Below are 16,115 nucleotides of genomic sequence, written 5' to 3'. Positions count from 1 at the left end.
AAGCTTTGAGAAATATAATTAGAGTGTTAAAATTAATCACATTTACCCAGGTTTCTACAAGCTGAAACTGAGGAGTTCTAGAGAAACCTCTGAGACAGCGTGAATTCAGACTGCAGGTTAGCCAAGTTGTTTTGGGTGTATAAGGCTCTTGAGGCCATAACGTCCCACTGTGACCGCTTAGCTCTGCACTCGGTCTGCGAGCAGCACTGAAGTGTGCTTGTGTGGCTTTCCACAGAAACAACCTTTCCTGCCTCAGACCACTGTCTCACAGGAACGGAGACTATCCTGCAGAAGCAAACCTACAAGGTGGGCTAATCCATCTAGGTGCTGTACGGGCCAGCAGTGAGATTCTGAGTAACCCAGGTTGTGACTTACATCACAGGGGAAATGCTTTTTACTGTCTAATGTAATACATTCTAAACCGGTTCCCAGGCTAAATGTATCTTTGAAAGTGAAATAGATTATAGAAGTGGCAGCTTTGAAATAGCTGCAAAGAACCTAGAACTACACCACACACACACACACACACACACACACACACACACACACACTAAATAAACATAAAACCCCAGCACAACTATAAAATTGCAATGCAGAACAGTGATAAATACACAGTAATGAAAGGCCAAGTGCAGAGCAGAAAGCACCGAACAGGCAGGCCCACAGTATCCAAGCTCAGGGCCATACCAGACAGTTGCACTGAGAGGAGGACTTAATTCCAGGAAGTCCAGGCATCAGAGCATTAGAACTGCCAACACACACTTAGGCTCCCTGTTATCTTTCCCTGCTGAACAGCGACTGATACAGAAGGATGCCGGACCCCTCTTACAGACCCACAAGTCCCTTTTCTGCCGTGTCAGGGGTTCTTCCACAGTATTCAGGACAAACATGTTCTCTGAAGGCTCCTTCAGGTGAGCACTGAAGGAAGGATGGGGCCCGGGCATGTGCCCTGTGCTTTCTGAGCTCTTGGTATTTGCTAATGCCATATGACTGTGAAGTCCCTCCACTGCCAATCACCTGCCACTTTCAGCCTCATTTTCCCTCTACACAGGGGTTGGTCCTAACTCTGAACTCTTCTTTTGTTTCTAAAATATCTGCCTACAGATGGAGAACATGAGTTCTGTGTCTATTCTCGGAGAATTCACCTTCAGAGAGGAACTTCTGGGAAAACTTGGAGAAACTGCCTGCCTGTCTTTCTTCACTTTCTTTCCCTCAAGTCAGGGTCTCTTGTAGACCAACCATGCCCTAAACACACAATGTGCCCACATGACCCTGAACCTCTGCTCAAACTAGGATTACAGGCGTGTGCTGCCAAGGCAGGTGTATGTGGTGATGGACTGAACCCAGGGCCTTGGGCATGACAGGTAACAAACTCTCAACCATCCGTCTGTCTGTTAATACAAATTTTCACACAATATTTTTATCCTTTTAAATTAGAAATTATCTAAATAGCCCTTAAAAATGTCTAAAATCAGATGATTTGTGAGAAATCTGCTAATAACTCTAGGAAGTAAATAAGCAAATAAACATAACTGTCCCTGAAGTGAACATAAATGGTCAGCGAAGGCTCCTCCCCCAGGAGGTGCTCCTAGCCCTCCATCATACAGTGTTTCTCCAACTGTCTAGATAAACTGTTAGGAAGCACTGTTGGTTGGTACAAGCAGCCATCATGCTGGGGGTAAAGAAACGGCCGCTGGATGTAGACCCGGCCAGTGTCACATGCCCCGTGTAAGAACTGTCTGACTCCCTAGATTCCTGTGTAGAGGGGTGAGGCTCCATTGGGTACCATTTTTCTTTTCTGAGCCACCCTGGGATACATGCCAGGCATTTCCATGGTCCTGCTGAACCTTCCTCAATACTTGAGCCTTTGATTCCAAGTAAGTCTTCATCCTCCCCTAACGGGGTGATCACCATAACCCCCGTTGGCTCTCAAACAAGGGCTGCACGTTCCTGCTTCTACAATGGTCCTGTTTATAAAACAGAGCTGAGTAGCAGTTTATGACCTCCCAGAGACTAATAGGTACCAATTTTAAAATGTCCATAGTCAATCAACCCTGTAGAGTGAATGGCCTGTCATTTCCTCTGCCATCTTCACTACAGCACAGATTCCTAACACAGTGTCAACCTACAGGTGGAAATGTGTGTTAAATGCTGCACAGTTACATACTGGTCTACCTGCAGGAGGACTTCAGAACATTTTCCTAAGGGAATGATGAATGGTGGATGCCTTAGACAAATGCATGTGAACATATTGAACTGTGGCAGACCCCCAGTCCTAGGGCACAACAGGGCAGGCAGCCATCTCCAGCACATCAGCAGACTTCACACTGGCTCTTCTAGGCACGAGAGACTAGACTCTCCTTAGCCACACTCTGTTGGGCCTGTTGCCATTTAGGATTTCAAGGACCAGAATGGTGCCTGAGGCACAGGCAGGGATGTGAGGTTTGAGGACAAGGGAAATACTGGTATATGTGTCTGGCAGAGTCAAAAGCCTTGCTGTACAATAAGCTCAGCATGGGACACAGCACACAGACAACAAAACCCAAGCTCAAGGAAGCCACCAGGAAGCTGGAGACAGGACCAAAAACAAATGGCTGTCTGTGCCAGGGAGATGAACTCAGTGCCTGACTGTGGGTGGTGTTTTTAATAAGAATTGTCCTTACACCAGAAAGTACTGCCTGGTACTGTTGACCCACGGCAGGACGCCTGTCTGGGCACCAGAATCCAGACATCCTCCACCTCCAGAGCATGCTAGAAATAAACAGGAAAGCCTGTTCTTCCATCAGCCCTGTGGGCGACGCAGCAGGCGAGTCTGGATGTCTGTAAACATTACTCACTGTGTCGCAACATCCCAGTCGCTGGTCTCATGCCTCAAAGGGTGCAGGCTCTTCCGAGTGCCACATGTGATTGTGCACCTCATGTGCAAAGATGCTACTTGGTACCTAAAGCTGGACTCTGCCGAGTGAGCCCACACAGTGACATCCAAGCCGTTTCAGCCAGCTCCTCTGGTCAAAGCCTCAGTCTACCCAGCAAGAAGATAAAGTTAAACGTGCAAATCTTTGGTTACCAAACCGGATGACAGATGGTCACAGTAACAGACTTTGGCCAAATTGAAAGTCTAAATCAGCTTCACCAGCTTGGCACACCAGGGAACTAGCAGCTAGCAGTACATCTGGATTGCTCCCTTGCACATGTACCGAGTGCCCATGCTAATCCACAGGACACTGTGATGTACAAAGAGAACGCAGGCCCCCAAGGCAGCAGGTACACACAGTAAAATGGGGGCTTGCTGGTGGTCATGATGAGCTTGAGCACGTTCCTGGGTGAAGGAGCTACGGCAGCAATGGTGACAGATCAAGGGCATGTGACAGCAGTCCTGTGTCACTGATGCAAAGGAAGGCAAGGTCCACACACCCAGGCCTAAGCAATGCTTCACACATGCAGAAGTGCCAGGACCTACAGATTTGCTCTGGTAGCTACTGGGTGGCCAGAGAGCATTCTGGGTTCTGCCAAGAGCATTTATGACAGGCTCTTTAGCTGTGGCTCCCAAACAGGGGGTCTACTACTCTGATCCAATCGAGCACAGGAAAGACTTGGAAGGTAAAAAGCAGACCAAAACAATAACAATGAAAACAATGGCTGCCCCTTCTGAACAAGCGTGGACACATTTTTCTTGTCACCATTCCTAAGCAGTAGTATGGCAACTATTAGCACAGCCGCCCTGAGACCACCTGAGACTCACAGCTACTGAACCACATTGCCTAGCAACCTGGAGCATCCTTGGATTTTGGTAAGGGAAAGAAACAGTCTGTCCCAGAACCAATTTCCATGGATGCAGAGGGCCTGCTATACTTGGTTCCAATCACAGGGGATCGGTTCTTTTAGGGATCCTACTGGGATCCCACACAACCACCCCAGCTCTGGGCATCCCAGCACCTAAGGCTTTTAAAACACAAGGGACCAACTTGATGACCAGGATTCCCCATGTCTGTCTTACGCTTTGTGTTCTAATTTGAATGCATATCTTTGGATCTGTGGCTTTCATACTCAATTATTCATGCAACAGACTTTGATTGAAAACCCTCACACAAGTCATGGGAAAAGAGTCATAATCTGCTAAGACAGCTGTGTCCTTCTCTTTAGGGCACACAAATGAAGGCCAGTGAAGATAGGTCTACCTCTGCTCAGCCTTGTTTGCAAGAAACTCACACATGTTTACAGTAACTGCCTCTCTCGCGGCTCTGGCAGACACATCTCACCCCAATGGTGTCTGACTGACACACAGCTCTCCTGGCTATAAACAAGAAGCAGAGCAGGAGCCATAGGCCTTCTCTGTGCCACACTTTCAAATAATTTCCATGAGCAATTTATTTGATTTTACTTTCCTATGCCTCAGAATAAGAACTGGGCTTGTCAGTTCATTTTCTCTCGGGATTTCCTGTTCTTAATCCCCCAGCTCCTCCTCTTGGGGAGGGTAACTAAGAACTGCTCTCTCTTAAGGATGGGGTAGCGATTGAACCCGGAGCCCTGCGAAGTGAGACATCGGTTCCACCACTGAGCTACATCCTCAGCACTCAGCCTTTCTGAATCCTTCACTTTATTACAATCGGTGTAATACTACACGGCAAGCCTGGGCTCTCTGGATTTTGGCTGATAATCCCAAAATAACTCAAGGCACTGGGTTCCATCTGCAGCACTAGAGAAAATTATACTTATTATTGGATCTCAAAACTGAAGTCATGTTCCCACCTCCATTCCCACTGGGTCAGCTTTCTAAGCTCTGGGGAGGAAGAGCTGTTCACCCTGCAGGACTTCTCTCTCCCTTACCAACTGAGCCCATTTCCCATGGCAGGGTTCCTGGGAAGCAGGAGCAGGTAAGAGTATCATATCATAGTGACCAACCAATGAGAACTCAGGTCCTACCTAGTGTCCCAGCAACACCTACAACCCCACCATCACAAAGACCAATGGTGGGGTGGCAATGCCAGAGAGCCCCTGCTGGCAGGGAACACACACCCATTACCAGGTTGGAGCCACCTGGCACTCTTCCCTACTGTTCTTCAACTTTTTGTAGAAAGAGCTGCTTACTTCAGAAACTACTCAAAACCATTCCCAGAAGCCACACAATCCACACAATATCCACAATTCATACAACATCCAAATCCTTATAGACAGTTGCTAAGGAAGAAAGGCAGTTCTAAAACAGGGTGTGAGCCTACAGTAGATGTTCCAATTAACCGACACCCTACTGTGGATTCCCCACAGCTACAAGCAACCCCAGAAAAGCCTTGGGTCCCAGCTGAGAGTAGTAGAGGTCACTGGTAGTGACATAACCTGCCAGCACTTCAAGTAAATGACTAGGACAGGCTGAAATCAACACCTAGGGGACACTCAGGAACGAAAACCAGTGCTGGCAAGTATGGAACTGTAAACAGGCACAGCGACTATGTAAGTCCACACACAGGATCCCAGACAACTCAACACAGAGCTAAGAATTCGATCTGACCTAGCTAGACCACCCGTGGGCATATACCCGGGATATAAAGTCCGACCACAGAGATCCTAACACATCCATGTTCATGGAATGGAAACAGCCTAGATGTCCACCAACAGATGAGTAGATAAGGAACATGAGATGCACACACACATGGAATTTTATTCATTTGTAAAAAAATAAAAAATAAAATAAAATTAGTTTGTAGCCAAACTAATGAAATAGGAAGTTGTTAAGAAAAATTAGCTAGACCTAGAAAGACAAAGATCTCAAGTGTCCTCAGAGGTGACCCCAGAGTTCAGTCTATGTGAGGGTGTGCAGGTCAGCACACTCTTAGAAAGTAGCTGTGGGAGCAGAGGAGCCCCTGAGGTAAGGGAGTGGAAGGGAGAGAAGAAGGAGAGAGGCCAGTAACTAACAGGTGGCCAATGGCAGACAGCCACTGTGGATGAGGCGCTGCTGCAGGAAAAGGCTCCGTGGCTGTGGAGGCTCAGCAGCGGGAGTGCAAGCAGGGGAGAGGGGAAAGGCCTAACAACAGGAAATGCCAGAACAAGACATGTGCCTTTCTATCCTAACTTTAAAAGCTTCAGGGAAAGGGTTTTTACAAAGCAGACAGAACAGGTGTTTACTGACTGATCCACGGCTACTCAGCATCACTGAGAATAAAGCCCACCACCAAGACTTCTCCGACCCTGCAGCAGTGCAGAGCCTCTGCAGCAGCTGCTGGGAACCCACTGGAGCGAGACTCACCTCTGCTGCAGGAGCTGGTGTGAGCTTTCCCCACACTCTGCTCTCCCTCTGCAATGGCAGCCTAGTGACAAGCCCCAAGCTAGAGTAAATGTTGTCATAGGCCTTGACATGCGTTGGCTCTTGTCGTAACTACTCCCACCTTCAATTTAGTCACAAGTTATCTAAAGCAATAGCTAGGGTTGTGTTTTGTACTCTTTACACTAAAAACTGTTAATATCATCTTTGCAAGCCATTTATAATCCTTAAAATAACAGGCGAGGACGTCTATAAAACACACCAATGTAAATTACAACAATTCTTATAAATATAATAACCACAAAATTGCATATGACTGAAAAAATTCTACATAAGATGAAATATACTGATAAAATATCAAGGTCTGTAGCCAAAAATGAATGAATTTTCATAAGTCCAGCATTATATAGGATACATATTTCTATCGAAAAGCCAATATATATGTTTTTTAACCATCATTTAAATCTGATGTCAACTTCTAGTTCAGCAGGAAGCCCCTATTCCTCAGAAGCAGGGACAGAGCTGAGGGGAACAGCCTTCCTGCTGCTGCAGTTCTTCTGAGCTGAGGATAGACTGGGACCTGGGGTGTGCCAGGCCTACATACACACACACACACACACACACACACACACACACACAACACACACACACTCACACACACACAACACACACACACTCATACACATACACACACACACTCTCTCTCTCTCTCTCTCACACACACACACACACACTCATACACACACACACACACTCTCTCTCTCTTTCTCTCTCTCTCTCTCTCTCTCTCTCACACACACACACATACACACACACACACATACACACACACACACACTGCTACCATGCTACATTCTAAACGCAGCCTGTACACTTAGTTTAAATGCATTTCCCCTAACCACTGAGTGATCACAAATTCTAAATTAAGTGACAGGAAAAACTGAATGTTTAACCTGTTGTCAGGGTGATATGATTTTGGCAGAAAGTCAACATCCTCACAATTGAAAGATCAAGATGAGAAAAAGACAAAACTATTTTTGTTGCACATTTACACATTAAAGTAACTCAGATCTCATGCTAGCCATATAAACTACACCCGCTAAAGAAAATGAAGCCATCTGGGGGAAAATGTGCAAGCCAGATGATGCTTTCCTGCTCGTAGCCAATGGCCATCATTAAAGGCAGCATTACTGGTTAAAGGCAACAGACAAAGGAAAATATGATATTTAATCCACAGATTTAAGAAAGCTTGGGAGAAGAAACTGTGCTCTGTCCCTTTTACAAACATGAGTGAGACCCACACAGAGATCACAAGCGTGAAGCTTACAAAGCATCATTCTCAAAAGCACAAGACAGCGCATGCCTCGGCTCTGCTCGGGCCCCAGCGCCCTGCCTACCATTCTCCCACCGCCCTTTCTTTCCTTCACCTACATCTGAAAGTCTATCCCATGAAACACTGAGAAATAGTAGGTACTACAAATCATCCACACCTTATAAAAAAAGCAAGGGGTAACATCTTTGGCATTCAACAGATGGCTTGGTGGGTAAAGGCACTTGCCACTAACCCCTAGTCAGCACATGGAAGAAAGAGAAAACAGATCCCCAGAAGCTGTCCTCTGACTTCCACACATGCACACTAGCACATGCATGCCTATATACACACACATGAACGCACACAGTTGATGATGGCGTCTTTAGCTTCACCCTAAGCTGGGGTTTACACCTTTAGAGAACATGAAGACATCCTAAGGATTGCCTCTAATTGCACATTAGACTGCCTCAGACGACTCCTCTGAAATATCTACATCTACGTGCTTGGGTCTCCCAATGTACCATGAGGAGGAAATGAAGGGTAGAATTTTGTGAACTGGTGTGCTTGGGATCAACACCCTGAATTTAATTCACAAAGGTTGCTGGTGCTGTGATAAGCATCTGAGCCAGTGCCATGGGGCTGGATGCTGCACAGAGGACCTCAGATGTTTTAAACCCTGGCTGTCCACTGGAATCACCTTTTAAAATTGGCCACATGTGCTCCACTCCTGTGCCAGACTCGCTGCTTTTCCTCAGCTCTTCTGCTGACCCAGTGGCTTCATCCTAGAAGTTGTTTCCCTCCACAGGTTAGATCAAGTGAGTGTGAAAAGATTTTGAGACCCTGGTTGTTGATTGCACCGTATCAGGATAAGGAATGGAATGCCTTTAACGTCCGCACCCACACGTATGTTGTGGGGTGCTCAAAGACCCAGCACTTTTGTTTTCCCGAGATGAACCTTACTATGGACCTTGGCTGACTTAAAACTTGCTATTCAGACCAGACTGGTCTCCAACCTGCACTCCTGCTTCTCACTTCTAAGTGTGAGGACAGGGACAAGCCTCAAGTCCCCCTTTAAATCCCGGTACTAACAATGACTCCGTTCCAGTAATAATGTAGTGCTAAGAAACTCTACCAACTGTGTCTTAGTAGTAAGTAATCCCTACTTTCCCTTAAAACAATGTGCATGTTGTGTTCCTTATTAGATTAAACATGTTTATTAAAAACTCCTTCCAGGGCTGGATGAAATGTTTGCAAGCCTGAGGACCTGAGTTCAGATTCCCAGAACTTCCAGAAAGCAGGTATGGTGGCATCCATCTGCAATCCCAGGGCTCCCTGGGCAAGATAGGAATAGAAACAGGACAATCCCAGAAAGCTCACAAACCTGCAGCCTAGCAAATGAAGCAGCAAACACGGGGTCCTGCCTAAAACATGGCTGAACATGAGGACAAACACCAGCACCAGAGATTGTCTCTAACCTTCACACACGTACATGAACTTACAACACATGTGTGCATAAGCATACATACAAACACACACAGATTAAAAAAGAGTCTATGTTGTATATCACTAGACAAGTCCAAGTTGTAGGACATAATACTAAATAACCAATCTCTCTTCTATGTCTCCCTGCAGCCCTCCATGTGTGTGTGTGTCTGTCTGTCTGTATGTCCGTCTCTGATACACACACACACACACACACACACACACACACACACACACTGACATACTGCTCAAAGTTTCTCATTCTAATTCTGAGAACATACAACAAAAGCAGGCCAAGATATCACCGCCTCACACTAAATAGCTGAGCAACTACTGGTAACTCTACCCACAACTGTCATTTTCCCAATTACAGTTCCCGCTGCTTATGTAGACACACATAAAAGTCTCTTAAAAACTTGTTACTGGGGCTGGAGAGATGCTCAGTGGTTGAGAGCACAGGTTGTTCCTGCAGAGAACCCAGGCTTGGTTCCCAGCACCCACACGGTGGCTCACAGCCATCTGTAACACTAGTTCCAGGGGCTTTGATGTCCTCTTTAAGCCTCTCTAAGTGGTCACTGCACGCTAGTGGTGCACAGGCATGCGTGCAGGCAAAACATAAAAATGGTAAAAATTAAGATAAAACATGTTGTCATTCTTTGCAAAACATCCAGGCTCACAAACAAATGGCTGGCTGCAGGGCTGGGAAGGAGGCACGGACTGTGTGACAAAGGGGACATGCTAGAATAAGCTTGTCCCAAAGACACAGAGCTGACCAGAGTTCCTGATACCTGCAACATGTACAACCACGGGGAGGAAAATAACTAGGCATAAGCCCACCCAGTCCTTGATAAAAACCGAGGCTTATTCTTACTAGAGAATCTCCACGAGTCAATGAAAATCAGTGACAGAGCCAAGCCCCACGAGGCCGGCCTTGAATGTCCACTGCTGCCGACATGAATAAGGGAGACACAGCAAAGGGAAAAATGAAGAGAACTGGGAAACTGGCATAATCTTGCATTATCTCACCACAAAGCACGTTTTAATTACAATGGGAAAGCAGCGATTTACAATGAAGAGATTTGACAGTCACAACAACCAAGGGTTTAGAGTTGACAAACCCAGGAGTGAGTCACAGAGCTACCAGGTCACTTCCTAACAGGATGCACTGAGGAAAATATCAGTTCTGTGACATCCCTACCAAACCAAGTAACAAATCACAAGGGACACCCCAGACAAGCCCAAGCTGTAGAATATCATATAGACTACTGTCACCACAGAGGCAGTGCAAATGGTCACAGACAGAGAGAACAGACAGACTCAAGGCCTAGACCAGGTACAGGCTAAGAAAGGGGATGTTGGCAGTACAACTAGACTGTCTGAGGGTTGGCAACTGTCCTTCATCAGTGATGACAGATGTCCAAGTAAGTTTGTCATATTCTCTAATGACAAAAATGGAACAGTGGCCAAGACAGGTAACGAGCAAACAGAAGTCTAAAATCACTTCAAAATGATTTTCTTTTTTTTTAATTGAACAACTTTATTTCAAAATGATTTTCAATGTTATAAATTTATAAAGTATATGAAGGGTAAAGATGTACTTAGCTCAGTACTCAGCAGGAGTTCAGTTCTCAGTACCATATAAACTAATCATGTTCGTGCATGCCTGGAAGTTAGGGCAGAAAGATCAGGAGTTGAAGATCATCCTTGGCTATCCATCAAGGGCAACACCAGCTAATCAGAAATAATTAAGGGTGGGAAAAAACATTTATCACAGAAAGATTCTTCTGTGTAAACTTTAGTCTAAAGCTGCTGTGAAGGTATACATCCATCATCCCAGGACACAGAGCTGGGATACAGAGTAAGAGCCTATTTCAGGGAGGGGGCAGATGGCTCGGTGCACAGACGCCTGTCATTAACCCTAATGACCGTGGTTCAATGGTAGAAGGAGGTAAGCGGTTCCCCAAGCTGTCTTCTGGCCTCCCTGTGTGTGCTCCAGCATGCACACCAAACAAATAAATACCATTCAAAAAATTAGTCTAGGCTTCAGAGAAATAATAGCTATAACATTGTTCCATTCTTTAAAAACATGCTGTCATGTTATCAATTTCAAAAGAGCCTGTGCGGTGACCAGTACCGCCTCTATCTGCCGGGCCGCGTGAACTGGAGCCCGGTGGTTGCTGTTTTACGAAGCCACACTGCTGGTAGGTGGCACAGTAGCATCAAGCCCAAGTCTTCCAGGCCCCTCCCAAGTTAAAAGGGGCAGATTCATGATCCATACATGCCCCCTCTGCTTCAGAATCTTCATATCAACAAGTTAGCAATGGTTCCTTTGTCTGGGGGTGTTACCAGATAAATCAATGAGAAAATAAAGATCATCATGGATTACCCTTTAATCATAAAGATTTGAACAAATATAGGTATCTTACTTTCTGCGTTACACAGCATTAGCCCTTATAACTGCAGAAGGGTATCTAGCAGAATGGCCTCAGACATAATCTCTTTTAGCGTATTAATTTTATTAATTTGAGGTCTCCAGGATCCCACAGAGCACCAAGTGAGGACATGAGGAGTACAACACTCCTGGGACTGAGGGTCACGCTTGGGGCTCTTCAGGGAAATGACACCGAACAACTAATTTTATGGCAAAGAGTAGAGACCCCAAAGATAAAAGTCTTTGGTTGGAAAACTATTTCATTTACAAACCTGTACCCCAGTTCTGTGCTTGTGGTTAACACAAAAGCCCCCACAAGGCGCTGATCAAAAGAGAACTACTTCAATCAGTGACTTCAGAGACAGTCCCCCTCTGAGACCCCCAGACTTGCTGTAGCACAGGTGACACCCTCCCAAGGCATAATAATAACACAATTTTTACAGACTTCATCACAAAGAGTGTGTTAAATCCAGCCACACTGAATAGTTACACCAACATCAAATTATCTACCTTTTTACTGTTGTCTGCCTGAAGCATTCCATGACACTCTTCCTTTTAACTATTTATCTTTTTAGAATACTTTTTAAAAGATAAATCTATCTATCTATCTATCTATCTATCTATCTATCTATCTATCTATCTATCTATTTAATGAATGTGAGTACACTATTTCAGACACACCAGAAAAGGGTATCAGATCCCATTACAGATGGTTGTGAGCCACCATGTGGTTGCTGAAAATTGAGCTCAGGACCTCTGGAAGAGCAGTCAATGTTTTTAACCACTGAGCCATCTCTCAGTGCTTAAAATACTTTTTTGAAGTAAAATATTTTAAAGATTTTTTTTTAGTCAATGAAGTACTAATTCAGTATGCTTATAAGTTTTTAATTGAACTTTTCATATACCATATCTGGGCCAGCAAAGTGGCTCAGTGAGGAAAGATATTTCCTATGCAAACCTGATGACCTGAGTTCAATCCTCAGACACCGAGTATAATAGTCAGAGTTAGTTGTCAACTTAAAAGACTCTAGACCAGGGAGATGGACTTCTGGGCATGCCTAAGGGGGATGATCTTCATTATACTGTTTAAGGTGGTAAGACTGTCCACTGTGGGTGGCACCATTCCCTCCCTAGGACCCTGGACTATATAAATGAAGAAAGGAAGCTGAATAGAAATGAGCATTCATCACCCTCTGCTTCTCAAGTATGGTATCATGTCATCAGCTGCTTCAAGCTCCTCCTGACTTAGTTGCCATGATGATATACCTCTATTACATGATGGAGCAGGATATAGCCTTATTCTGTGATGCGGCTAGGATATACCCTATTTTCTTAAGTGGCTCTTGTCAGAGTACTTTATCACAGCAATAGAAAAGCATAAAACAGGTAGAAAATTCTACAAGGCTGTCCTCTGATATTCACACACAAGCCACAGAATCTGGGTGCCTAGACATACCCCCTACACACACACACACACACATACACACACACACAAACACACACACAGTGCGTGTGTAGTAGATTATTGTGACATGTCTTAATTTATACCAGTTGAGGATCCCCCTAACTTAGATCTTTTCCCAAAACCATGTTAAAATAACCATTCTCCCAGCAATAGCACCCAAGCAGTGACTGTACTGTGGCTGGCACAGCTACCAGGTTACTGAAAACTTATCCCACACATGCATATATTTACTTTCCAGTCCTAACTGTAGTCTTGGAGTCACGTACACCTTCACACTGACAGGTACTTTCAATGCACCGCAGTAGTTCATCAGGTAATCTAGCAAACGTGGATGCTTCTGGCAGGGCAGGAATGACAACTGTGCTCTCCTGACACCTTTCCAGACTGTCCGTTCCCAAAGAACAGAGTATTTCAGAGCCTCGGCTCATCTTAGCCTTGCCACCTCACACACAACTCCTTGTAGGTCCCTACAATACAGGGTACTTAGAGTCACGATAGCACGGGTAACTCAGTAAAGTCAGGTCTAAGAGGTGCAAGATGCCTTCCAAAGTAGATTCCACTCATACTCACTAACGCAAGAAGTATTTTCAACCCACCATGAAGTACAAACCAGAGCGCCCACAGACACAACGGAGAAAGGACATTCAGTGGGAGAAACAAGTAATGGTTGCTACTAAAACATTTCAGAAAAAGAAATCACTTGGTATTAGGGAACCGAGAAAGAATGTCTAGATGAGGTGCTGTCCAAGCTGAGACCTAAAGGATAAGAGGTTAGCCACCAGAAGTGTGGTCTCTCACACTACTGGACCAGAAGAGCCCTAGAAGCAAATAAGCAGTGTTTGGAACACTGAAAGGACATCCACTGCCCAGGTGCAACTTGCAAAGTTGTCGCTGCAGGGCTGCCCCAGGAACAGACCCAGGAAAGTGAAGTTGAGGCTGCAGGGCTGCCCCAGGAACAGACCCAGGAAAGTGAAGTTGAGGCTGCAGGGCTGCCCCAGGAATAGATCCAGGAAGGCACAAAGTCGAGGCTCTCTCAAGGGAGATGAACACAATGTCTTAGGAAAGGATGAGACATAGTCAGCTCTGTCCTTTAGAAAATGTTCTCAAGGGGAAAGAGAAAATGTTCTTTGCTGCCAAGGAGAATAATACACAAGAACTCACAGCTGCCAGATACAGCCCACAAGGAACTCTTATTTTATCTAAAGAGATAATGCACTAAAGCAAATGCACTCAAAATGCTGCCTTACCTTAGGATCCCTGTGATGGATAAATAATTCATATATAGCATTACAGTGATCAAAAGGAAACACATTAGCTTCATGAATGGCTCAAATAAACAGTATAAGTAAATGAGGCTTATTAACAAATGTGACTACTTATATAATAACTATTTCAAGGTCCTGTATAAATAAACTAGTTTTAATCATTCCTGCACATCTTTACAGTTTCCCAAGGACAAGGCAAGATAAAGGTTAAAGTAATAAGATTTTTTTTTCTTTAAAATGAATATGCCTTTGAACCCACAAATCTATTTTAGTATCATCAAAAGTGAGACAAGCTATATTCCTCATGATGTAATATAAAAATAAAAGTACAGGAGCTGGAGAGATGGCTCAGTAGTTAAGAGCACTGACTGCTCTTCAAGAGGTCCTCGCAACCACACAATAGCTCACAAACAGCTGTAACTCCTGTTGCAGGGATCCAACACTCTCATATAGACATGCATGCAGCCAAAACACCAATGTGCATAAAATAAATGAATTATTTTTTAAAATAAAAGTACTTAGGACACATTTTTATCTAAAGACTTGAACCTGAGGCTCAGGAGATGACTCAGTGGGTAAAGTACTTGCTAAGAAAGCTCCAGGACCCTACGTCTGGAACCCCAGAACCCATGCACAGTTCCCCTAGAGTCCACGCTAAGTCCTCCTAGGAATGCATATCCCAGCACTCCCACGGTGAGCTGGGACAAAGGCAGACACAGGTAATCTTCTGCAAATTCATGGGCCAGCTCGCTCAGTGTATGCAGCAGTGAACAACACACTCTGTCTGCATAAGGTAGAAGGAGTCCCTACGACGACAGAGCCGTGGCACCTCCATACCCCTGACACACACAAAACACATCCAATAGCACACTCAAAATAAAAATATGAACAAGCTTAATATAGTATCCAAATACAGTATAGGTAATATAAAAAGTAATCTTATTTTATCAAGTCTAATAGTAAGTGGATTTTTTTTACATTTATTCGTTCTATGTGTATGCACACATGCATGTGTACATATGACATGCCTCTGAGTGTCACAATCAAAGGCAACTTGTCCATTCTCTCCTTTTACTCTGTAGATCCTGAGGATTGAACTCGGGTCCCAAGACATAGCAGCAGCAAGTGCCTTTACCTGATGAACCACTCACTGGCCCAAAGGTGGTTTTAAAAAACTCTTACCAGTCAGAAATGTATATTCATTATTTTAAAAAGAGAAAGCAAGGGCTAAAGACATGGTTCAACAGTTACAGCACTGGGTGCTCTCATAGGACCTAGGTTCAATTCCCAGCACCCAGGGCTCACAACCAGTTGTAACTCAGTTCTAAAGGATCTGAGCCCTCTTAAGTCCACTGTGAACACTGCATGCACACAGTGCCCATACTCTGACACACTCATAAAGTAAAAATTAATAAATCATAAACGAGAGGGTGCACAGTTGTCTGTTGGCTGACTTCAGGAGTCGGGTCCCTGAGCTTGTAAGGCATGAAGCTCACCCTCGTACAAACTCAAGGTGACTCCTAAAGCCACCAGGCACACTCTGGGGACAGGAAAGCTACCAGTCATACTCTAGGGCAGGGAAGCTGTGCAACTAGGGGAGCCGGCCAGGAGCAAGAGTGAGGTCTAAACATATCCATACCCAGAAAATCTCATCTTGAGACCAGCAGGAGTAAGGACTGCTCCTTCCCTGCTCTGAGCCTGAATGTCCCAGGACATGTGGTCTGTATGACCCCCACCTTTACCACCCTTGAAGTGGTCTTGAAGCCTTGTGGCCAAAATTACACAGGTTTAATTGACTTCCTCTCTCCCGGTAAGGACATGTCCAGCAAGCACCTGTAATCCCTCGTCATGCAAATGCAGCATTCCCAGTACCTTGGCACCAGCCAATAATATACACTCACCCC

At 45.0% G+C, this 16,115-nt stretch overlaps 1 protein-coding gene across 4 annotated transcripts in view; it reads right to left on the bottom strand.

The window, feature by feature from the left end:
- Window positions 1-16,115, bottom strand: part of ZNF532 (zinc finger protein 532) — a 103,353-nt gene that overhangs the window by 13,530 nt on the left and 73,708 nt on the right. The window lies entirely within an intron of this gene.

The sequence above is a fragment of the Micromys minutus genome (genome assembly GCF_963924665.1).
Source record: "Micromys minutus genome assembly, chromosome: 8".
NCBI lineage: Eukaryota > Metazoa > Chordata > Mammalia > Rodentia > Muridae > Micromys > Micromys minutus.
This window is presented reverse-complemented; position numbering and strand designations above follow the sequence as displayed.